General features: G+C 40.1%; 1 protein-coding gene across 1 annotated transcript in view; it reads left to right on the top strand.

Moving 5' to 3' along the window:
- The first annotated feature begins 22,555 nt into the window (after window positions 1-22,555).
- The window catches only part of MCF2L (MCF.2 cell line derived transforming sequence like), a 386,575-nt gene continuing 383,700 nt past the window's right edge, over window positions 22,556-25,430 (top strand). Inside the window, exon 1 of the mRNA XM_069094090.1 lies at window positions 22,556-22,648. The gene's annotated coding sequence lies outside the window, so the exon portion shown is untranslated. The remainder of the gene's footprint in view (window positions 22,649-25,430) is intronic.

Genomic DNA, 25,430 nt, shown 5'->3' with positions numbered 1-25,430 from the left:
AGGAAGGAAGGAAGGGAGGGAGGAAGGAAGGAAGGGAGGGAGGAAGGGAGGGAGGAAGGAAGGAAGTGCTAAGTTGGAGAGATTCCCGTTTGTAGACCAGCACAAAGTGGGACTCCTCTCACGATGTCCCTCCCATAGTAGTCTACCAGTTCTTCACCAGTCACTTGAAACATACCCTCCAGGAGGTGCTAAAGGGTATATGCACATACAGCATCAGATATACACATTCATTCTGTAGAACTGAAGTCCCAAATAACGGCCCATTACCCTGTAAGCTCATTAACTTGATAAGGCAACTCCCTCGATCAAACACCAACACCACAGTTGCAAGACATTTGGCAATAAAGGGGAGGAAAGAGATGGGGTAGTAACTGTATGATTTAATAAGGTTGATTGATAGTTTCTTTAGGATTTGAGGATACCTGAGCATGTTGTGGGCAGATAGGAAGAAGTCTATGGAAGATTAAACTGAAGATACATGAGGAAAGAAGGGATGCTTTTTGGATCAAGGTCCTGGAAGACATAAGAAAGAGGAAATGTTATTAAGCAAAAGAATAAAGTGATTCGTTTTAATGAGAAATAGGAGTCTCATGACAGAAGAGGAAGAGAAAAATGGAAGTGAGTGGGGCTGAAAGAGCTCCCACTGAATAGTTTCAATTTTCTCAGTGAAGTACTGAGCTAGATATTCTACTTTCTGTTGATATGTCTGAGTACCACTGCGGAATGGAAGAAAGAGTAAATGGTTTGGAATAGTGGATGTAGAGAATGAGCTAAGAAATTAGTTAAGTATGTGATAAAAGAATTGATATGTAAGGGGTGGGGGAAAGTGGCTATTGTTCTTTATTCTTTTTTTTTGGAGAGGGGAAGGTAGGGCAATTGGGGTTAAGTGACTTGCTCAAGGTCACACAGCTAGTTTTGTGTTAAGTGTCTGAGTTCTTGAACTCAGGGCCTCCTGACTCCAGGACTCTATTCACTGCGCCACCTAGCCGCCCCTGTTCCTTGTTATTCTTTCCTCACTCCTGGAGTATCTTGCCTTCTGGTAGTTCTTTTTTTTATCTCTAGGAAGGACTTTGATATCTCTCATTTGTATCTCCTCTACTCTTTTTTGAAAGACTGTTTTACAGAGAACTCACACAAGGCAGATGTTCACGTGGAGGTCGGAAGAAGTGATACAAGGACATCTCAAAATCTCTCTGAAGAACTTTGGTATCAATTGTGAGCCATGGGAGACACACTGGCACAGGACTGTCCAGCATAATGTGCATGCATTAAAGAGGGTGCTATGCTCTATGAGCAAAGCAGAATAAAAGTAGCTCAAAAGAAACTCGAAATATGCAAGTTTAGAGACATCTACACCTCAAACATTCATATAGAGTAGACTATTAGTGCCTAATCTGTGGTAGAACCTTCTGAGCTCATATCCATCTAATCAACCACAGTTGAACACATTGCATGTTGACCCTGACATCTTGATGTCATTTTGGTACTCTGACCATGAAGGACAAACAGCAACAATCTCTTCTACTTTGGAGGATGGGAGGAGAATTGAGAGGAGATTGGTTCTCACGATTACCCAGAGTTGGAGGTGGTCATGGGTAAAATATCAAAATTCTTCTTTGGTCAACCTACTACTTTCATTTCTCCTGCCCACATCACTGGCATCTAGTGCCTGACCTGAATGCAAGAGACACCCCACAGAGGCTTCTCAACCTTCACCTTCTTCCTTACATCACAGTTTCCTTTTTCCTCAATACTCTCCTCTCTTAGAAAGAGAATGTTGTCATAAACTTAATTCACATCAAGGTGCTAATGACCAATACTAACTTAAGGTGTTATCTGTCAGAGGAAAAGCAGCATTTTTAAAAAGAGGATCCTTGGATTTATCTATAGTAGGATATTGAGTATCTTGCAAGTAATTGCATATGTTCATTGATGCATGTGTTAATTACAACATGTTTTAAGTATGTGCTTTAAAAGTTATTTTTGGTCATCTCTATTTACATTTGTGTTAGCATTATGTATGTATTGTAGTTACATTACCTATTTAATTTGGCATAATTTTGTTATTCATTTGCATATATGTTGTTTTTCATGTCTTATTATTTTGTAGATCTACTGATGTTATTACCTTACTTTTGTTTTGCTGTTACACATATTTGCTTGTGAAGATGAGTTCCAAGCCTGGTGCTTTATCCCCTATGGCTTCTAGCTGCCCATATCCTGTATGTGCCTAATTATTTGCATGCTATCTTTCTCATTAGAATGTAAACTCCCTGATCACAGGGAATTGTTTTTACTTTTTTTTGGTATTCCCAGCGATTAGAACAGTGTTTGACAAATAGTAAGCACATAATAAATGCTCTTTGGCCAGGGATAGAGACAATTACAAAAGAAAAATCGATAGTCGATTATATGAAATTGAATAGCACTTGTACAAACAAAATTAATTCATCTAAGACTAGATAGGTAGAGATCCACTGAAAAAGTCGAAACGGGTATGGGAGAAAATGTGGGAGAGAGCAGATTGGAGGTGGGGATATCCTGTGGACTGCTGTTTTGGGGGGATGGGTGGGGGAAAAATGGGGAAAAATTTGTAACTCAAAATCTGGCGGAAATGAATGATGTAAATCAGAAGTTAATAAAGCATTAAAAAAAAGACTAGATAGGGAAGCATTGACAGAGGAAAAATAATCTTTATGTCAAATTTCTCAGAAAAGGGTTTGATATCTAAGATATACAGACAATTAACAAAAATATATAAAAACAAAATTCATTTTCCCAATAGTCAAAAGATATTCAGAAGAAGATCTCCAAAGAATTGCAGACTCTTAACTACCATATGAAAGAATGCTCCAAATCACTAATAATAAGAGAGTTGATAATCCAAACAACCCTGAGGATTTTCCTAAATAAATAGCAAAAGATGTGAATAGTCAATATTTGAATATTGGAAGGGCTTTGGAAAGACAGGAGCACTAAAACAATATTGGTGGAGCTATGGATTATAATACCAATTCTGGAAAATACCTGGATTTTTGCAAATAAAATGATAATGTAGATAGCTTTTGACCTAAATATTGCTAAGCTTATACCCCAAGGAAGTCATTGACAAAAAGGGAGGCTCCTTATGCTCCAAAATGTTTATAGTGATAGTCATATAGTAGCAAACTACTAGAAATAAGGTAGATACCTATCAATTGTAGAATGGCTAAAAGAATTGTGGTTCATGAATACAATGGAATATTACTTTCCTATAAGAAATGATAAATATGATGAATACAGAGAAACATGGAAAAGAAAGCTATATAAACGTATATAAATTAAAGTAAGCAGATCTAAGAAAACAATATACACAATGATTACAACAGTGTAAATCAAAAGGACCATTACAAAATAATAGAAAATTAATATTGTAAAATACAATGAACAAACTTGACCTTAAAAAACTTATAAGAAAACACCTCCTTCAACTTTTCTGTAAAGGTGGAGGGCTCAGAGGTATAGATCATTGTAAATAATGCAGGTTTTTTTTGGAAATAAATTGGTTGGTTTTGCTGAGTATTTTTCCTCTCTTCATTCTCTCTTTTTAAAAAGTAGTATTTTATTTTTCCCCAGTTACATGTTAAAACAATTTTTATCTTCTTTTTTTTCAAATTCTTTTTTATAAGAGATAACTTTCTGGACAGAGGAGAGAAATAGAGGGGGAAACCTAAGCAATATAAAACCTAAAGATGATAATAAACACCTATTAAAAGAAATAAAATAAATGCTTTTTGTTTAGTTCTTGCTTTCTATTTGTCCATTTGTATTAAATGACAACTCTTTAATCCATGGGAACCAAGCTAAAATGGTGACATTTCTGGGAGGGGAGAGCTTAGCAGGGTAAGAAGGATCTATTGAGGGTGGCTAGGTGATATAGTGAATAGATCACCAGCCCTGTCAGGAGGACTTGAGTTCAAATCCGACCTCAGACACTTAACACTTACTAACTGTGAGACCTTGGGCAAGTCATTAAACCCCAATTGCCCTACCTTCCCCCCTCCAAAAAGCCAAAAAAAAAATCTATTGATATCCCTTGTTTCAGAAAACTATCCATTACACCTATGACTAACTGTGATGCCCTTGTGACTTACTAGCAATTTACAATGACAGGCATTTTTTTCACATATACTTCCAAGTGAATTCCAGGAGAATTACAGTTCAGCAGAGAGGGTTTTGTAGGAGACAGCTCTTTCAGACAGAGCCAGAAGAGACAAAGTACAGTTTTCATTCTTCCTACAAATGTTCAGGCTTCAGCATCCACTTGTCTTAGCATTAGGAGGACCTGGAGGGTTCTAATTAAAAATGTGCCACATGCACTAAATGATCCTGGATGAGGTTTAAGTGCTACTGTCTTACATACAACCTTATCCTTACTGTCAATGCATTTAATTGTAACTAGCTGATGTGTTTAGGAGTGAATTGTCCATTTGATCCTTCCACCTACCAATACAGAATCCTCTTTGTGATGGTAATTTTCCTGTATTTCATTAGGGGTTTCTGAGGATAAGACAGCAGGGCAATAGCACAAAGGAGTTGCCTAGGCATAGCAAGCCAGATCTCCAACAGTATACCCCTCTGGGACCACGTGATAAGGCAAAACTGCTCTCAAGCCTTGCTCTTAATTCATCTCCTTTTGAATTATCTAACTTTTTAGAATAGCTTTAAAATTGAAAGCCACCCCATTTCTGAACAGATACCTCAGACGGTTTTGTGATTGAATTCTTTAGTTTGATGCTGGTCTGAAGGCTAAAGGTCAGTGCTTCATAAAGAGAAAATAGAGTTTCTAAAGATAGTCAAATTAATGTCTTTCCTGGGTATTCTGGATATCCTGCTGCCTTCATGCATAGTTAGGATGCAGTGATCAGGAGTGCCATGTGGTAACTAATCAGGCTTGTGTTTTGGAACTGGCAGTTTTTGTTTATTTTACTGTGCAGGTGCAAGGGGTTTGGGATTGCGTTGCACTGTTTCTTTTAATAGGGGTTGCGACAGGGGTCACTGGTCACTTCCCTTCATTTTCTACCCCAGTGAATCTAGCTGTTTGCACATCCTGCATCTATCTCTTCTTGGTGCAGACTTTCAGGGCTGTTACCCTCTTTTGAGTTTTTATTGATCAATTAAATGATATTCAATACAGTAGGTTGAAGACAGGCTTTGGTGATCAGGAATTCTTCCATGCTATAAAAGGAACAGGATTCTCTATAAAGAAAACGATGAGGATATGCCATCTCATTCATTTTGACCTTTCCATGTACAAGAGTGCCTCCTCTTTGCCTCCTCCTCCAAGGAATAGCTAGTACATACATCGTTCTGTTTGCCTTAGTTCCCTCATCTGTAAAATAAGCTGGACAAGGAAATGGCAAATCACTGTAGTATCTTTGCCAAGAAAACCCCAAATGGGGTCACCAAGAATTGGACACAACTGAACAACATATAATACTTTAAGGTTTGCAGAGTACTTTACTGATATTCTTTTATTTTATTCTCAGAGCAACCTTGGTGGGGGAGGGGAGGAGCAGCATTGTTATTATCCCCATTTTAGAGATGAGAAAACTGAGGCAAACAAAAGTTAAGTAATTTGCTAATCACATAGCTAGTAAGTGTCTGAGACTGGATTTGAATTCAAGTATTCCTGATTCCGGGTCCATTTCTCTACCCACTGTGCCACCTAGGTGCCTCTAAAAGAAGAAAATTTTATTTTTCCTCTGCAAGTTCTTGAAAAATTTTCCAGGTTTGAACTCTTCCTGTTGTTTTCATCTCTTGTTCTTCATAGAACTTCATGAAGAAAACTTTACTAATGTGGTCATGGAATGCTTAAGTTGTGCCACCTCCAATTCTGTTTAGTTTCTACCTCCCCACAAAGAATCCCTGCCATCTTCCCCTCTATGCCCTTTCCACATGAATTTTTTCTTTTACATTTTCTTTTTTTAAATAAAAAAGTTGCCATAAATATACATAAATAATTTCAAGATACAAAAACAAGAAAGAACAAAATACAATTACAAAACTTTCAAAGAAATATACATATGTTTGGGGCAGCTAGGTGGCACAGTGAATAGAGCACCAGTCCTGGAATCAGGAGGACCTGAGTTCAAATGCGGCCTCAGACACTTAATACTCACTAGCCATGTGACCTTAGGCAAGTCACTTAACCCCAATTGCCCTGCCTTCCTCCCTCCAAAAAGCAATATATATATACATGTGCTTATATATAATGTTTATTTTAACTAGATAGTAATGCAAATTACTGTATTTGTTTGTAATTTTTTAATTTCCTTTTGATTTTTTTCTATGCGTTAAAAACGTGCTATTGACGGTCATTTTTCATATGTGTCACTCTCCACTAATCCGTCATATCTCATCTTCCAGGTAACAGAAATTTATTTTTCTAGCCCCAATCTGCCCTTGCTCCACACTATTGTCTACTTAAAAGTGCCAGCGCTTGCCCTTGCCCATGGTGACACCACCACATGTACCGTATACTCTGCAGCTATCATAGATGTCATTGTGGAGCACAGAAACACACACTACCCAGGGCCATCTAAGAGCACAGGTCAATAAGAATGAATGGATGACTTCTAGGGCTCCATCCCAAAGAGATCATACAAGTGGGAAAAGGACCCGTATGTACAAGAATATTCATAGCAGCTTTTTTTTGTTGTTGTTGTGGCAAAGGATTGGAAATCAAGGGGATGCCCTTCAATTGGGGAATGGCTAAACAAGTTGTGATATGTGAATGTGATGGAATACTATTGTGCTATAAGAAATGAGCAGACGGACTTCATAATGACCAGGAAAGACTTATATAAACTGATGCTAAGTGAGGAGAGCAGAACCAGGAGAACTTTGTATACGAATACAGACACATTGTATCTATGATGACTGACTTGGATAGACTGGGCTCCTCTCAGCAATGCAAGGTTAGAAGACAACCCCAAAAGACTCATGATGGAAAGGGCAGTCCACATCCAGAGAAAGAGCTGCAGAGTCTGAATGCAGACTGAAACAAACTTCTTGCCCTCTCTCTTTTTTGTTTTGTTTTGTTTCTTTCCTTCTTTCTCGTTCACTGCATTGGTTATAATTCTTCTTTACAACTTGACTAAAGTTTAATGTGAAGGTATTTGTAGAACCTATATCAGATGGCATACCGCCATGGGTGGGGGGAAAGGGAGAAGAGATGGAAGGGGAGAAAATTTGGAACTCAAGGGATTGTGGAACTGAATGTTATAAACTAAAAGTAAATAAATTTTTTTAAAAAAGAATGAATGGACAAAGAATTCAAACGAAGAAATATTTGAAAAACTATTAGCATACTTTATTTTTTAGAGATTCGTTTTTATTTATTCATTTACCCATTCATTCATTCCTTTATTGAGGCAATTGAGATTAAATGACTTGCCCAGGGTCACACAGCTGTGTTTGAGGTTATGTTTGAACCCAGGGCTAATGCTCTATCCACTGCACCACCTAGCTGCCTCTATTGGTATACTTTATGCATTGAAATCAAACTGAACAACTTTACTTGGCATTTAATAAAACAGTCAAATTAAGCAAACAAAAAATAAGAAAGCCAAGTTGGATCAGAGAACAAGGTGGAATTTATGTACTCAGAGCCTTGTCTGTGTGCAATGAGAAGGTTCCCACCCTTTCCACTGATCTATATAGCCTCTGAGTCTTTTCCCTAGGAAGGAAGCCAAGTTGCTATATTTTTACTAAGATTTTTCTTCTTTCCCAGAATATAATTTCCTATTAATATGCCAACACAGAGAATAGATTAAGACATTTGGCAACATGACAAGATATAATGCCAACATGCCCTTCAGATACAGTTGCATTTACTTATTCCTCTGTTTTGCCCTTTGCCCAGTAAACCATTTTTGTTAATGTACAAATAAGAAAGCTCCTGCTTCACCTTACATTTAAATAGAATCATCAATTGAGAGCTGGAAAGCACCTCAGAGGCCATCTATTTCAACCTCCTCATTAGACAGTTGAAGTAAAGGAGGCCCAGGGTGGTGAAGAGCTTTGTCCATGGTGCCTCATCAGAGGCAAAATCCAGATTTAAGTCCAATGACTCCACTTGCCGCTATGTCACTTCATGTTGCTAAATTTCCCAGAAGGGGAAACTTTTTGAAGTCTTTGTGAACAAGATGGAGAAATATACTGGTAGGTGAATTCTAGTTGGTTGAATGGCCATGTTTGAAGATCAGTAATTAACAACTGGATGAAGAGAGACTTCTAATGACGGAGTACAGAGCTTTATCCTGCTTAAAGTTTTGTGGACTTGGATCAAGACTAGAGCGAGAGTATCAAATTTGTGGATGATAGGAAACTAAGAGGGATTTACTGAATGATGAGGGGGGTAAAGTGGCCAGAGCACTGAGCTTGGAATTAGGAAGACATCTTCCTGAGTTCAAATCTGTTCTCAGACACGTAATAGCTGTGTGACCCTGGGCTTACCCCTGTTTGCCTTAGTTTCTTCATGTGTAAAATGAGCTGGAGAAGGGAATAGCAAAATACTCCATTATATTTGCCAAGAAAACCCCAAATGGGATCACAAAGAGTCACATAACTGAAAAGACTGAACAACAAAAGAAATCAGGATTCCTGGGACGGCTAGGTGGTTCAGCTAGAGCACCAGCCCTGGAGTCAGGAGGACCTGAATTCAAATCCAGCTTTAGACACGTAACACAAAAAACTAGCCATGTGACCTTGGGCAAGTCACTTAATCCCAATTGCCCTACCTTCCCCCCTCCAAAAAGCAAAAAAAAAAAAAAAAAGAGAGAGAGAAAGAAAAGAAAAAGAAAAAAGAAATCAGGATTCTCAGTGATCTCGACAACTGGAATGAGGTGACAAAGCAAGTAAGTTACATGTTATTAGGGATAAATGTAAAAACAAAACTACAATGAGGTTAAGAAATGAGTTGCACCAAGTAGAGAATGGGAATGACAGTTTAATCTCAGTTTTTGTGAAGAAGATTTAGGAATTTCCATTGACTATAAACCTCAGTAGAAGTAAAACATTACTTTCAAAAAGCTACCGTGTTTCCCCGATAATAAGACCTACCCCGAAAATAAGCCCTCCCCTTACTGTGTAAGATTCCTCTAAAATAAGCCCTCCCCCGAAAATAAGCCCTATTGAGATTGCTACTGTAGTGAAGGTGATCCCCTGTGCTCTATGCTACACGCTACATTACGGTACACTCTGTATGTACCATCGCCCCCCCCCCCCCCCCCCCCCGTGAAACGCATGCCACGCTCCAAGCTGCATCCAATCAGAGCTGCAGCAGTGAGCGCGTCATCCTGTTCTTCCCCAGTGATTTGCTTATTGAATAAAGGTATATTTTTTTGTTCATATTTACCTGTTTATTAAAATTGCTGTCAATGTTCATTAAAATAAGCCCTCCCCTGAAAATAAGCCCTCTGGTGTTTTTCTGTCCAAAAAAAATAATAAGACAGTGTCTTATTATCGGGGAAATACGGTAGCACAGTCTAACTTCAAAAAAGCCATTATTTCATGGGTGTGAAATAATATCTCCCTCAACAGACACAGGCTTTTTTTTTCTTTTTGGAGGGGGAAGATGGGCAGTTGGGGTTAAGTGACTTTCCCAAGGCCACATGCCTAGTGTGTCGTGTCTGAGGCTGGATTTGAACTCAGGTCCTCCTGACTCCAGGGTTGGTGCTCTATTCACTGTGCCACCTATAGCTGCCCCTCAACAGACACAGATTGCAACAAATTTCAATTTAAAAAATTTGAAAATTTTTGTGTTTTTAATTAACATTTTCTGTTACTTTGTTCAGTCATGTCCAACTTCTTGTGACCCCATTTGGAGTTTTCTTGACAAAGACATTGGAAGGGTTTGCCATTTCCTTGTCTAGATAATTTTACAGATGAGGAAACTGAGGCAAATAGTTAATAAGTATCTGAGAACAGAATTGAATTCAGGAAGATGAGACTTTCTGACATCATGCCCAGTAGTTTATCCACTGTGCTACCTAGCTGAAACTATTTCTTTTATTACCAAAATTATCTCAAGTATCCCTTTTCCTCTCTTTTCAGAGTCATCTCATATGGCAAAAAGCATTTTTTTAAAGAAGAAAAAAAATCAGTGCAACTGACTGATACATTGAAAAAAATCCAAAAACATGTGCAATGTTGTAACACCTATTGATCTCCCACTTCCACAAAGGGTGGGTTGGCTGTGTTCTCCGATGTTTCTTCATTCAAGTTCTATTAGATCTTTATAATTTTGTTGCATTTATTGTTGATGTGTTGTTCTTTCCATTTACACTATTGTAGTTACTTTGTATATTGTTTTCTGGCCTCCTCTTACTTCAGTCTGCAAGATTTCACATAGATCTTTCCATCATTCTTTATATTTATTACACATACCATTTCTCACAGGTCAGCAAAATTTTATCACACTCATGTACCACAATTTGTTTAGCCATTCTCCAATTTATGGGAATCTACTTTGTTCTTAGTTCTTAAGCTATCACAAAAAGTGCTATTATAAATGTTAGACTATATGGGGACTTTTTTCTTATTAATGGATTCCTTGGAGTATAATAAGCCCAGTAATAGAGTCTCAGGTTTTTAGTATCTGATTTTGATGAGTTAGTTGCCATGGTAAAAAAGAAAAAGAAAAAGAAAGAAAAGAAAAGAAAAGAAAAGAAAAGAAAGGGGAAAAAAAATTGGTCACCTGGGAACCAGCTGTCTCAGGATTTAGCTAGTTTGATCCTTTTGTAACTCTTTTCAAATTTGAAAGTTTCCATTTTGGTTGAAACTGCTGGAAATTGCACTCTGTTGGCATACGAATCTAGGATTACCTCAGCATTGTAGTAAGGCATTAGAAAAGGACTTTAGTGGGGTTGTTGTACCCAAAACCAAATCACATGCCACCTGATTTGGAGCCCACCATTAAGCCCCTTTATATTTATCTTTGTCTCTATCCTACATCCTGTAATAGCTTGAAACAGCTTAAGGCATAGTCTTGAGTATTGCCCAAGGCATAGTCCCCTAACCCCCTACTTCCTTAATTAGCATTCTGTATATCATCACTATGTACAAGGATCAGTCCTGGGGTTATGGTATAAGTTTATCTAAAGTTTATCTTAAGGAGAGACCGCCCTGTATTCAGAACATGACCCTAGCCTGTTCCCATTACCCAATGTCCCTCCACCCTGTATTCAGAACATGACCCCTAGCCTGTACATCACCCTGTATCCTCCATCCTGTTCTCCGAGGGACCCCCTTGTTCCAGGAAAAGTTGCACCCTTGTATACTTGCACCATTTCCCCAAATTAGCCCTGAGCTATAGATCTAGCCAATGTCAATTCTTGACTTCCATTCATCATTGCTTATGCTAGTTCCTCTCCCCAACTGTGGTTTTTGTGGTTTTAGCCTTTATAAGCACTGTATGTACCCCAATTCAGTGCTGCCTGATTTGAGTGTATATTCCAGGTAGTCGAGCTTGATCAATAAATCCACACCTAAATTTACCTTGAACCCAGGTCTCAGCTTGCTCTTATCCCCTGCACAACAGGGGAAAGTAAGTTCTTAATTAAAGGTATGTAACATGCAGAATAAGAAGTTAATATTCTCACAGCACTCTGTTCAGTAAGACTAAATCTCAAGTTTTGTGTTCCATTTTGGGAATATTGGCAAATGCTTAACAACTGGTTGGGGGGGGGGGGCGTGTATTCATAACATACTTTTAAGATTAATTTGTGCTATTAACTATTTCTCTATCACTTTTTAAAGTCTAAACAATCAACAAAACAGTAAATCAAGGCCAGATTTATAGCATTCACTGATTTCTGAGGTGTAAATGTTCACATTGAACATTTAACAATCAGCTCTCTGAGTCTAGTTCAGGCTAGCTCCAGCATACCACTGGTGGTCAGCATTTTAAAGAGCATTCTAGTATAGTGGATAGAAAGTTGGTCTTAGAGATAGGAAGATGTAAGTTCAGATCTCGCCTCTGACAAATATTGGCCGAGTGACCTTGGGTAATTGCCTAAAAGTCTCAAAGCTCCAATCAATGCTCTAAGACTTTAAGGCATAGAAGAACAATTTTAGATGTACACTAGTCCAGGAATTCCTCAAGTGGAAATCCCTATACCAGTGGCTTCAAAACTTTTTGACTGTATATTTCTATCAGGGAAACTTTTTTGAGTATGAACTCTAAAAGTGCATATTTAAAAATATATACAAGCATTACTGTACTGAAAATTATATATATTTTAAAATTTGTTGGGGCAGCTAGGTGGTGCAGTGAATAGAACATTGGCCCTGGAGTCAGGAGGACCTGAGTTCAAATTTGGCCTCAGACATTAAACACTTACTAGCTGTGTGACCTTGGGCAAGACACTCAACCCTAATTGCCCTGCCTTCCCTCCTCCAAAAAAAAAAAAAAAAAGACCAAAAAATTTGTGCAAAAATAAAAATGAAAAAGGATGAGATAAAGATAAAATATTTGGTCTTCAAGTCAATAGGGAGATACCAGAGTCAGACTTGAGTTTCAGGAAAATCTATGCTGTGAAGGATGGATTACAGAAGACAGACAGGAAGCAGAAACGTGATGAGGGTCTGAAGGAGGGGAGGGGATGTATAAGTAGTGAGAAAGGGACAGATGGTAGAGAGACTTGAGTATAAAATTGACAAGATTTGGCAAGTGTTTGGATATGTGGATTAAGGGAGAATGAGGTTTGAAAGTTGATAACAAAGGTCCTGATTATGGAATAGTGGTACACTTGACAAAGTTCGGAAGGGGTGTGGGTGTGGGTGGAAAGATAGCATAATAAATCTACGAGTTGCCACAAATCATCCATGCTTTCTCATTCTGTGCAACTCATTCTATGACACTCAAAAGAAAAAGAGAGGATGGGGTTCTTATTCAATGCCAGTGCCCTAGAAAATGGGGAGTCTTCCTTAGTCACAAAGCAATAGTGGTGGGGAGTGAGTAGGTATCAGGGGTACTAGAATTTTCCCAATGGTATTTGTGTAGCTCCTTCTTTGAGTGTCCCAGAATAGCATTTAGGTGTTAACGGATCCCAAAGGAGCTCAGAAGGAAGGAGGCTAGGAGTTTGCACTGTAGCCATAGGGTAGGGCATGTTGTATTGCTGACAAGTCCAACAATTGGCTATTGTGAGGAACATGAGCTTCATCTTATCTTTCTTCTTCTGACACATTGATTACAGACCCCTTGGGGTAAGGCATCAGAACCCCACCCCCCCTCAATTTCCTGCCTCCTTTTTTGGAGATCACTGATCTATTCCAATGAAATCATAGGACCTTGGTTTTTGTTTGTTTGTTGTTTTCTTTGGGGTTTTTTTGCTTTTGTGGAAAAAAAAGACAAATTAGAAAACTTCTAGGGTTTGACCATGCGGCTGGTAAACTCACTATCTCTGGGGGAATGAGGGAGAAAATGAGATATTTAACCTGGAAAAAGCAGGCTATTGTAGACTGGGATAGCTCTTATCACATGTTTGAAGTGCCCCCTGTGGAATTAAAGGGATACAATTTAAAGATAATAATACAAGCTTCAAGGAGGTAGATTCTTATAGAGTTATAAAAAAAAAAACAAACAAACCAGAAAGGCCAGCCTTATGAGATGCTGAGTGTCCGGTTATTGGACATGTTGAAGCTGAAGCTGACTGACCTTTAGTTAGGAATGTCATAGAGGAGAGTCTTGCATTGGGTGGCAATTGTACTGAATCTCCAAGATGTTTTCCATTTCAAAGATCTTGCTATGGCCATGGCGTTTTGTTGTTATTGTTGTTTTTACCAAGACCTAAGATTTAATTGGTGTGGGGGAACTCTGAGTAAGTAAACGCCTATCCCCCATGCCTATATAGATCTGAAACTGTTTTGTAACATGTAACCCTAAAGAGTTTCCTGGGGTGTTTTTCCTTTCCCAGGGTCACTTAGCCTGTATGTGTTAAAGGAGGCCTTGAACACAAGGTTTCCTAACACTGAAACCAAGTCATTCAGCTAAGGTCATTCTGTCTTTATTATTGCCAGTACTTTTCAGTATTTGCTCTTAGTGCTTATGATGCCTGATCGCAAGGCAGAAGCACTCTCCTATCATTTCTGTGGCCTTGATTCTCTCTGTACTATGAGCTTGAAGCTACCTTTGGGCTCCTTTGTTCACCAACAGCTTTCAAGGATATTATTAACTGCTTGGTCAAAGCCCAAACGCCTGTCTCTTGCTGCAGCCAGAGACTGTAACCACAAAGTCACTGACACTGTCCAGCTGAGAACAGGCATTGTTACTGACACACGGCTTGCAAGAGTCCCCAGGAAGCTTCACAAGCCAGTTGCTGTTTATTTCTCTGAACAAACAAATACTGATACAGCAGCATGCCAAAATGAAACAAATCCCAGGCACTCTTCCAAATCCAGGGAACAGTCCAAATTCAGCCACCAGTTCGAATTCAGCTGCACTTATGTATTTTAGAGAGACTACACCAATCACCCCCTGAAGTTTATTTTGTGATAGGACAGGCAAAAGAAGGCATTTGGGAGGGATGGATTGAATTGGTAAATGGCTTATAAATTACGTTAAGGCGACTAGGTGGCGCAGTGGAGAGAGCACTGGGTTTGGCAGGAAGACTCAGCATCCTGAGTTCAAATCCTACCTCAGAAATTTACTAGCCATGTAACACCTGGGCAAGTCATTTAGCCCAGTTTGCCTCAGTTTCTCATCCGTAAAACGAGCCGGAGGAGGAAAAAGCAAAGCGCTCCAGTATCTTTGCCAAGCAAACCCCAAATGAGAACTGTTAGGGGGAAGCGAAAACAACAGCAGCAACATAAAACCAAAACAAATAAAAAACTACTAACAAAAACTTTAAAAAACGGCAAGGGGGGGCGGGGCGAAAGGCAACGGTCTCTACACGAAAACCACTGACTTCAGGTGCAACCCAACAAGACAAAATAAGGTACATTTATTTGTATGGCTCCTTTGTTATCAGCACCTTATCTGAGTGGGGCTCGCCGGCCGTAGCAGGGTCTTCAGGCCAGTGCTTCCGCCTTGCTCGTTCAGAAGCCCCTCAGGAGCACTTCTGCTCCCTCCTTCTACTTTCCATCTTCCCGGGCCCTGGCGGACTGGGTCAGGCTCCTCCGCGGAGAAGCGAGCGCTTGGTGGCATCAGCAGATGCTGGAGCGAGCCAGTGCTGGGGGCTCAGGGAGGCGGTGCTAAAGCCCGCCCAGGCGCAGCGGAGGCGGTGGCTCTTTCTCGCTCCTAGTTCCTCGCCTGCCCGGCGCTCAGCGGAGCCCGCCGGCTGCAGCGCTCTCTTGCAGGTTGTTAGTCCGTGGCCGTTGTTCTCGCTCGCCGGTGGTTAGTCTGTGGCTGCTGCGAATCACAGTTGCCAGTCCGCTCTGGCCCGGGTCTCCAAACGGTCGGTGGCCGCCGGTAGCGCTGCCTGGACCCTCCGGCAAGGACTCTGCTCCGAGGTCAGTACACACGCATGCAACCTGTGTGCTTTGTTTCCTTTCTTCTGCTTCTCTAGTCCGCCAAGCTGGCAACACCGTAGGGCTAACTATCTCCCCAGGGAGAGTACTGGAGAGATTTGACTCTTCCACTAAGCCGCCTGCGATGGGTGGTTGCAGCTGCCGCCGGGTTTGCGCGGGCTGCCCCCTCAGGCTGAGCTAGGCGGGAGCCCTGGGCTCAGCCCCAAGGTGCCTGCGCCGCGGAGATCCCAGCCGGCTCGCCCTCCCTTCCACCTGCTCCCCGGCGCTTCAGGAAAACACCGAGATGGAGAACGAAGAGCCCCTTGTGGGTCTCCCACTTTCGTCTTCCCCGCCAAAGGACACCAATAAAAGCAACCTGTCAGTGGGGATCTGTGGGTGATGGGCATGCATTCATGCTTTTGTTACTGGGATGTTGAGCACGGACCACCATTGTTCCCTTTGGGGCGGCCGTTAGGAAACAAACTAGTTTAACTAGGGATTGGCCTCCGGGTGTGGGAAATCCTACCCCCAAATCTTTGAAGCCAAACTACGGGTCAGCAGAACCAGTTGATAAAGAGCGTAAACAGCTTTGTTTCTTTTTTTTTTTTTTTTGGGGGGGGGGGAAGAGGCGGAAGGTGTTGGGGAAAAGATGAGAGGGGGTTACACGTTACAGATGACTCTCTTGTATTAGTGACTTCAGGAGAGAGACTTTCAACAACCTATGCATGCTCCACCATGGGCACTTTCTGTTGGCAAGCTTGGGAAAGAAAGAGGGAGTTTAGGGGAAAGACAGTTTTTCCTGCCATTTGGAATGGTACACAAAAAAATCAAAACAACCAACCCAGAGGGACAGGTTGGTTAGTTGCATTTCTCCTGATTTGTCTATCGCTTTGTGGATTCATGTTTGCTTAAACCTAAACCGTTTTATGGAGAGTGACTTGAGAGGACTTGAGCGTCGGAACTGGGCTCTCTTGCAGTCTTTCAAGGAATCTTTCTCTAGACTGCTTATGCCTCAGCTGGAAGAGGAGCAAAGTATTACACTTTTCTTTTTAGGTACAGAAGAAAGGGACGCTTCCGCCTTAGCTAATTGTTTTCAACATTAAATGCAAATTGAGGAAAAGCTTCATTTGCAATATTTACAAAAACTCATTGATATTTTCCATGCAACCTTTGTTTTTTTGGGAGGATGGTATCTGCCTGAGGTGTTATTACAATTATTTTTAAACTCCCAAATCCGATGTCCGAAGTCTGACATAGAAAGTTGCTGGATGGGGAAGCTTCCATACCAGAGGAGGCAATTAACACTAGTCTCTTAATTTTAGGGGAAAATTCTGCATTTAGTGAGGACCAGCCTTAATCATGAGCCAAACAGCAACAGGTGAGCTCTCTCAGTAGCCCTGTGGAGTGTAAAGGGGAAACTTTAGCTGTGTAGTAAGGGCAGGATGTTCAGATGACTGGTGAGTGGGAGGTAACCAGGATATGTGACAGTAATAGGCAGGGTCAGTGTTATAAAAATAGAATAGGGTTTCAGAAAATAAGGGAAGGGGGATGCCTCTCTGGTCACTTTGTCCCATTGGAATTGCAGGAGCACTTAGGGTACCCATACATCAAGAAATGTTCCTCCAGGAACAAATAAAAAAAATCCTGTTGGATTTATGAAGGGCATTCAAAGCTTCATAACTAGCCCTCTCTTACCTTTCCAGTCTTCTTCCACCTTATTCCATGACATATACTCTGATCCAATGATCCAAATACTCAATCCACCCTAGTCTCCTGACTGTTCTACAAAAAGACAGGCTGGGGGCATTTTCTCTGGCTGTCTCCAATACCTGGAATGCTTTTCCTTTTGCACTTTTACCAGAGACCTCCCTGGCTTTCTTTAAGTCCTAACAAAAAGCCACCTTCTAGGAAGCCTTCCTTCATCCCTCTTAATTCCAGTGCTTTCCTTCTTTTATTATTTCCTATTTATCCTGTATAATTTGCTTTGTATGTATTTGTGTGTGGTCTCCCCTGTTAGATTGTAAGCTCCCTGAGGGACTAGCTTTTGCTTTTTGTATCTCCAGCATTTAGCACGGTGCGGGGCACACAGAAGGCACTTAAGAAAAATTTATTGATTTGTTGAGATACAGGATCACCAGGCATTTCAAAATGGTTCTTTGAGTCTATATGTCTTTTAATAGTGAAACAGTCAGCTGGGACAATAATTGTAGGTCTAATTAGCTTTGAGGTTCATTTTAATCTACAATTCACCTGAACTGGGAGGGCTTTCAAAAGATCATTCTGGGGCCGCCAGATGGGGCAGTGAATAGAACACCAGCTCTGGAGTCAGGAGGACCTGAGTTCAAATCCAGCCTCAGACACTTAACACGTACTGGCTGTGTGACCTTGGGCAAGTCACTTAACCCCAATTGCCCTGCCCTCCCTCTCCCCCCCCCAAAAAAACAAAAAAAAAAAAAAAGATCATTCTTCTATTAGTTACCATTATCAGATCCATCCAAGGATGGAGAATGGTTTTCCCTTACAACCTATGGGGAGGTAAGAAGAGAGTTGGTACAAAGACAAGTCAGAAGAGCTGGCCTCAATTCTGGCTCAGTCACTTTCTACCTGTGTGACTTTGGGCAATTTGCTTAACCTCTCTCAGCCTCAGTTTCCTTACCTGTAAAATGAGAGATGGGATTAGATGACCTGGGAGGCCCCTTCCAGTTCTGTGATCATAAAAACAAGAAAGACCGGCTAACTGGGTCACTGGTCATCACTTAATAGAATTGTGTTTCTGTGCAGAGGGATATAGTAGGAAAAGAACTATGTTCAGATTCAGGAAACCTAGGTGTAAGTCATCCTGGTTCTGCCACTAATTTCATGACCTATGGCAAAGCATTTAAATTTGGTGCCTCAGTCTTATCTGTAAAATAGAGATGAACAATTACTGCATTACTCCATTGCTCAACTTACAGAGTTATAAGAATCAAATGAGACCTGTGAAAACATTATGAAAATGTAGTGTTATTATATAATGAGGTGGTATTAAGCCACTTTTGACATTTACTGACAAATGATTGAATATCAAACATCTCTTACTATATACATAGTTTTGGGACACATACATATGCACACATATATATGTATTTAAATTTTCCTTCACCACCACCCAAATATATATGCATTTGGAGAATGAAGAGAGTTAAAATTTGGTTGTAAGGGTACCCTGCACATGAATAGGATTGAAGAGAATAGAAAAGACAGGGAGAGAGAATCTGTTAGCATATGAATAATGTAAGATTTGCATTTTGGAATGAACAGCATACACCTGAAAGATGAAAGGATTTTATATAATTGGAAATCCTGTCTTTCTGTAGTAAATCGAACAGGATTCTCTACATATTCCTTTGAAGATTGGTGAAGTCTCAATTTAACATGTTACTTTGACTACTCTGAGATTAACTTTCTCTTTGAGAGCCTTCTTTAGCAAGCTTTAGAATCCTATTATAGAAGACTTTAACTCAAATTTGAACATTTATCTTGAAAAAGTAAAGTGTCTCAGTGTTTCAAAGAGGTAATTATAGTAAACTTCAAAGGAGAAATCCCTTAGTTATTTTAAGTTTGAAAAGTATTTTAATTACAAAAAAAAACCCCTCCAAAATAATAGATTTCGAAATAAATGGGCAAATAAAGGTATACTTAGTCAAGGATGCTGAATGGACAGAGTTTTGTTTGTCTGATACTATATAGTGTTATTAAATCACTGAACTAAGAATCTACTGAAATTTCCTGTTCATTTCAGTAAGTCCTTATTCACTCTGGCCTCAGTTTTCTCCTCTGTTAATATGAGCTTGAAAGATCTTGGTTCAAGTATCACCTTTAACACATACTGAACTCAGGCAGCTCTCTAAGACTAAGACTAATCTACTTTGGTGAAGAGAATTTCTTCAGTAGGGGTTCCCCAAACCAATGAAATAGTGACTTAAAAAAAGATTTTAAAGTGCTTTTTACCTTCAGAATTTTATAATTTATACTGTCCTTTGAGACATTATTGTATGCATGGTTGATAACCACAAAGAGGGAGCTCGGTTGTTGCTGAGACCTATGCTACTCTTAGGGACCCCATGGACTATTGCATGCCAATACTGCCCGAGGGATTTTCTTGGCAAAGATACTAGCATGGTTTGCCATTTCCTTCTCCAGCTCATTTAACAGATGCAAAAACTGAGGGAAACAGGGTTAAGTGACTTGCCCAGGGTCACATAGCTTGTAAGTGTTTGAGGCCAGATCTGAACTCAGGAAGATGAGTCTTCTTCACTATAGGACTGTTCAGTAGATAGAGTACCACCTAGTCCTCCAGTCAGAGAACATGAGTTTAACTGCCTTCTATGCTTAACCTTCTCTGGTCCCCTTTCCTTTTTGGTAAAATGAAGGAGTTAAACAACCTACTTCACATGGTTATTGTGAAGATCAGATGAGACCACATCTGTAAAGCACTTTCTTTTTTTTTTTTTCTTGCTTTTTGTTTTGGAGGGCAGTTGGGGTTAAGTGACTTAACCCCAAGATCACATGGCTAGTAAGTGTTAAGTGTCTGAGGCCGCATTTGAACTCAGGTCCTCCCAACTCCAGGGACCACTGCTCTATTCACTGTGACACCTAGCTGCCCCAGTAAAACACTTTCAAAATGTGAAAACACTATCCAAATATTAACTAGCATTGTCAGATGGCCCCTGAAGTCCTTCCCAACTCTAGCTTATTTTGTAGATGAGGAAACAGAGTCCGCTGGGTGGCTCAGTGGATAGAGTGCTGGGCCTGGAATGAGGAAGTTGTTGTTCAGTCCTTTTTCAGTCATGTCTGACTCTTCATGACCCCATTTGAGATTTTTCTTGGCAAAGATCCTGGAATGGCTTGTCATTTCCTTTTTCAGGAAAAGTGGAGTTCAAATCTGGTCTCAGATACTTAACTAGATGGGTGACCTTGGGCAAGTCACTTAACCTCTGTTTGTCTTTAACGGAGAAGGAAATGGCAAACCACTCCAGTATCTCTGCCAAGAAAACCCTATCATAGACAGTGTGGTCCATGGGGTCAGGAAGAGTCAGCCAGGACTGAAGGACTCAGCAGCAACAACAAACAGGAAGTCAGACATTCTAATTTGTTAGTCACTTACTAGAAAGTGTCGGAGCTAAACCTCAAAGTTCTCTGGTGCAAATCTAGCAGTCTTTTTCAATAAAACCATTTTACTTCATTCATAAATGATGAATAAAGCCCTTTATTTACTGCAAATACATAGGCTATCCAAGGTACTACTTCATACTTTGTCTCTCTTATAGGAATATTTTCTAATCAAGTGAAATATATGTAAATTGCTTTAACTTCAAAGCACTATGTACATACCATTTCAGACTAGTTACTCTGGAGTAATTTAGATTGCAACAAATTCTCTTACCCCTTCCTCTCCCCCCCCCCCCAAAGGTGTAGTCTGTAATCTCCCGATTTTATCTGTTATTCTCATTCAAAGAGGAGTGGTGGGAATAGCTGAGATTCCCCAAAGGCAGAATAGGATTCTTTGTTGATTAGAACACAGAACTTTTTCCAGTTCTTAGAACTCTCCCTACCCTGGGAAGGGCTTTTTGGTTGGGCCTGGAGGGGAGAAGGGACCAAAAGATTGTGAGGGAAAAAAAAAAAAAACTACTCCAAAAGGATTATGGGTAGTCCTGTTTGGCTGGGATGTAGAATATTTTAAAGGAAGTAGTTTGGGATAAACATGGCGTCAGATTGTGGAGAACCCTATGGGCTGGGCAAAGGAGCTGGATGTCTCCAGAATCTCTGGGGACAGGAAATGGTACTACCACAATAGCACCCTTATCTGGGGCTGCTTGACTGCTCACAGGATTTGCAGGACCAAAGTTAGTCAACAGACAGTAAATGTGTGTTATGTGGTAAGTCCTGGAGATACACATAAAAGCAAAAAAGTCAGTTCCTCTGTTAGGGAAGCTCACGTTCTAAAGGTGGATACAACATGCCAAAGATATATACATATAAGGAGTGTGTGTGTGTGTGTGTGTGTGTGTGTGTGTGTATTCCTCTTGATGGCCTACAGGACTACCAGAACTTACCATCCCCCCTACCATTTTATCATATGGCCCTTCAGGATTTACCATCTGTCCTGTGCCCCCCTGGCACAGATAGTCTCAAGATTCATGGGTCTTGCCATCTGCCCTGCTGCACCCTTAGGACTTCCAAGCCTTTTCATCTGTCCTGTGGCTGAACTTTAAGAGTGTGAGCTCCTTGAAAGTAGGGACTGTCACGTTTTTTTCTGTTTATTTCCCCAGTATTTAGCACTTAAGAAGTGTTTTTAGCACTTAATAAATTAGTTATTTAGCACTTAATAGTTTTTTTTTCATTCCTTCATATACATTTGGGCGTCATTGAAGGGTTTTGATTAAGAGTGACATGTCTGTATCTCTCATGAAGAAGCTTAATCTGGCAGAATAGAGGTGGAAAGTTTGTAGAAGAGGTAAACAGTAATGAAGACTTTGACCAAGGTGCTGACACTGGGAATAAAGAGGAAGGAAGGAGTGAATGTGAGAAATTCTGGGTATAGAATCAGCAGACTTTAGTAAATGACTGGATGATAAGAACTAGAGGAGGGGAAGAATCAAAGACAATTAGGATTTTGAAGAGAAATCAGGTGAACTTTTTGACTTGGCCTATTTTTCAGTAACAGAGTGAAATAATTACCCTAGGCTATTAACAGAACAAAGAAGACTCTAATAAACAAAATTAGGCCAACAATTTTTTTTTATTGAAACCACAAAGCAGGGAAGGGAGGAAAAGTATATATGGTCTGATAAATTTCATGGGAAAAAAAACATTTACAGGTGTTGAGATTCTCTTTGGGGGTAAATTGGCAAATTTTTTTATGTCTACCCAATTCAGGACTTTTACTTTAGAGAAAAGTCAAAATGCAAAGCAGTATTGATAAATGCCCTAGGCAAGCAATTGTTTTTCTTGGCATGGCTGGAACTGAAGAAAGGTAGAGAGATAAAAGTGGCTGTCATTTTATTTTATTTTTTTTACCTTTAGCAGCTAAACAGCAGGTGTGGAGATTGGGAGATCTCTCAAGAGGGCAGGACTATCAGCACAATTGCCTTCTGTTCTCTGCTCAATCTCTGAGGTAACTTGCTTTTTATTTCTTAAAATATGCACACCACACCAAAAAAAACCAAACAAACCCCAAACAGCCAAGTACAGTAGAATCTCTGTCTAATTCCCCATGGCCACACCAACCTCTTCCCCCCACTCCCCAAGCTGGCCCTGTAGTAAAGAAACAATAGGTACTTTTAGGTTGATTGATAACTCTGATATTGGTAGACAGATAAAAACCAGGTTATAGCAGACATTCTCAGGGAAGTTACATAGCTGGAAATCCAATTGGCTCAAAGACTATCTGATTCTGTGTTCTGATGCGTTATCACACTCTTTTTTTTGATGCCTAAAGACAATTGTTAGTTACTGTGCAAAAATTAAGAACCATTATGATGATGTTGCATTTCTCCCATCATTTAAAATTTCCCAGAAACTGAAACCTCAGCTTGATTGTCCTTGAGATTGGAGCTTCTCTTTACTCATTTGGGAACATGTTTGCTATTTCAAAAATCCATTTTCTGTGCCCTTGCAGACATCATCTTTCAAGGAAACTGCTGATTTGCTCATTCTTTAAGGTCACATTTCATTGTAGCACCTTTTTAGTCTGTGTTTTTCAGGATTTCTCAGATCTTACCCTATAACAATTTCAAATGCTGTTGTCCAAAAGGCCTTAGCTGCCTCACCTGTAATGAAGGCATTCATAGGGTTTAAAGATAGAAAATACCTTAGAGATAACTAAATCCACCTTTCTTATCTTACAGATGAGTAAAGGATGGCCCAGGCAGCAGAGGTATCTTGCTAAGAGGTCACATAGCTGATGAGCAATAGAGTTGGGATTTGAATCCAAATCCTTTGGGGATAGAGCGTGCATAGAGCATAGAGTGACCAGCCTGGAGTCAGGAAGGCCTGAGTTCAAATCTGACTTCAGATACTTATTAGCTGTATGTTCCTGGACAAGTCATTTAACGCTGTTTGCCTCAGTTTCCTCATCTGTAAAATGAGCTGCAGAAGGAAATGGTGACCCACTCTAGTATCTTTGCCAAGAAAATCCCAAATGGGGTCAGAGTACTGAACAACAGTAACTAAACCTTTGACCCTTAAGTCTGATGCTTTTCCCGTTATACAGTCAGCCCTTCCACATTGTGGGGAGTTAGGGCCGAGCACTCCCTCAATCTGGAAAATGTTTGGCTATCACCTCATATCTGAGAAAAAGTCTGAATTTTTTCTTTTTCTTTTATGGGCGTATTTACAGTACTTTATTGTAAAATCTGAGTTAAGTATTTGGTCATAGGCTATATGTAGGCCAAAGCTGTGTCATCTGCTGGCTTTCATGTGTCATCTATGGCTTCCACAAAATTCCCCCAAAATCCCTATTTACAAAAATTTCTTGTGCTGACCCCCAATATATTGAAATCACAATATGGAAGGGATAACTATAGTATGCTTTCTTTCCCTAGAAGATATCTCCTGTCCCTTATATGTAGCTCCAAAACCCAATCTAAGTACCCAGTCCTTAAGAAACTAAATTTCATTAGACAAAAGGCAGAGGCCTTTTGGCAAGGCAGTTTTGACCATGTTTCCCTTTTCAGCTGGTTGTCCTATGTGCAAAATTAAGATTTCTTTTTACTGATGCCTGTTGAACCAACTGATCTCAGGAAGTCTCAATTTTAGTACTAATCCCTAACATAGAGTGTATGGTTTTAGGCAATTGGACTTTTCTGCCTGTTCAGCATGTGCCATAGAAATCTCTACAAGGACAAATAACTTAGTTTATAATGAGAGAAAGAGTGAAGAATGTTCCTCTCAGTTTCACCCTCATCTTAAAGTGATTTCAAATGTGTCCAGTAGGAGGAAAAAATGAACTATAGTTTCTACCCAGGGAAAATATTTTTGAACCATAGATTTTAAATTGAGAAAGGGATTGAATCCAACATACTCATTTTACTCGAGGTGATTCATCTGCTACTTATAACTTATGACCTTGAGCACATCATTTAAAAGTTCTTGGCCTTAGTTCCTCATTTGTAAAACTGAGGGGGTTGGACTATATAACCTTTCTTCCCAACTCTAAATCTATTACCCCATATATAATCCTTTTTATTGATAAATCATCTGTAGGACCTTACATTTGCATATATGTACATGCTATATACCCATATTGCAGGCCCTTATTCTCTTTCATTTGCATTAAAAAGAATGACAATATTTTGGAGACATTCGTAATAAATATGAACAGGGACTTGCGTAGCAGCAAGCACCCCAGCATCCCCAGGGTGGCTGCCAACACAGGTTCCTAGATGTGCTTTTCCAAAGGACAGCAACTCAAAATGGATTAACAGTCTTGCTTTAATCAAACACATGTCATTTACATAGTTCAGGGGAAAAAGGTCAGCACCTTGAACTTCAGAGAATACAGAGGTTACAAGTAGACAAAAAATACAGACAGAGAAACAGATCAGCAGACAGGCTTGCAACTGTCTGACCATTACATCCATACCTAGTCAGTTACCAGAAAAGGAAGCACCAACATCCGGGTTTTTAAAGTCAGGGGGGCTCAACGGCTATCCAGAGTCTCATCTGGTCAAATCACACAAGTGAGCCCCAAAGCAAAACCTCACATCAGGGTATATATAGCCTTTTCCTGGTTTAGGTGGTCCTGAAAAACAAGCCTCCCACCACAGGCTCCATGTGACCACATTCAGCCTATTGGGGGGCAGAGTATATTCTCAAATCAAGGAAGGTTCTCAGAGTCACTTAAACCTATCAAAGAGCCTAGGGGCAGGGAAGATCTTAGATTCCCATTCCCATAA

This window comes from Petaurus breviceps, unplaced genomic scaffold (assembly GCF_028583685.1).
Source record: "Petaurus breviceps papuanus isolate PSGF00001 unplaced genomic scaffold, PetGlider_PUasm1.0 214, whole genome shotgun sequence".
Lineage (NCBI taxonomy): Eukaryota > Metazoa > Chordata > Mammalia > Diprotodontia > Petauridae > Petaurus > Petaurus breviceps.
The sequence above is the reverse complement of the archived record's forward strand: the minus strand, read 5'-3'. Positions and strand labels throughout refer to the sequence as shown.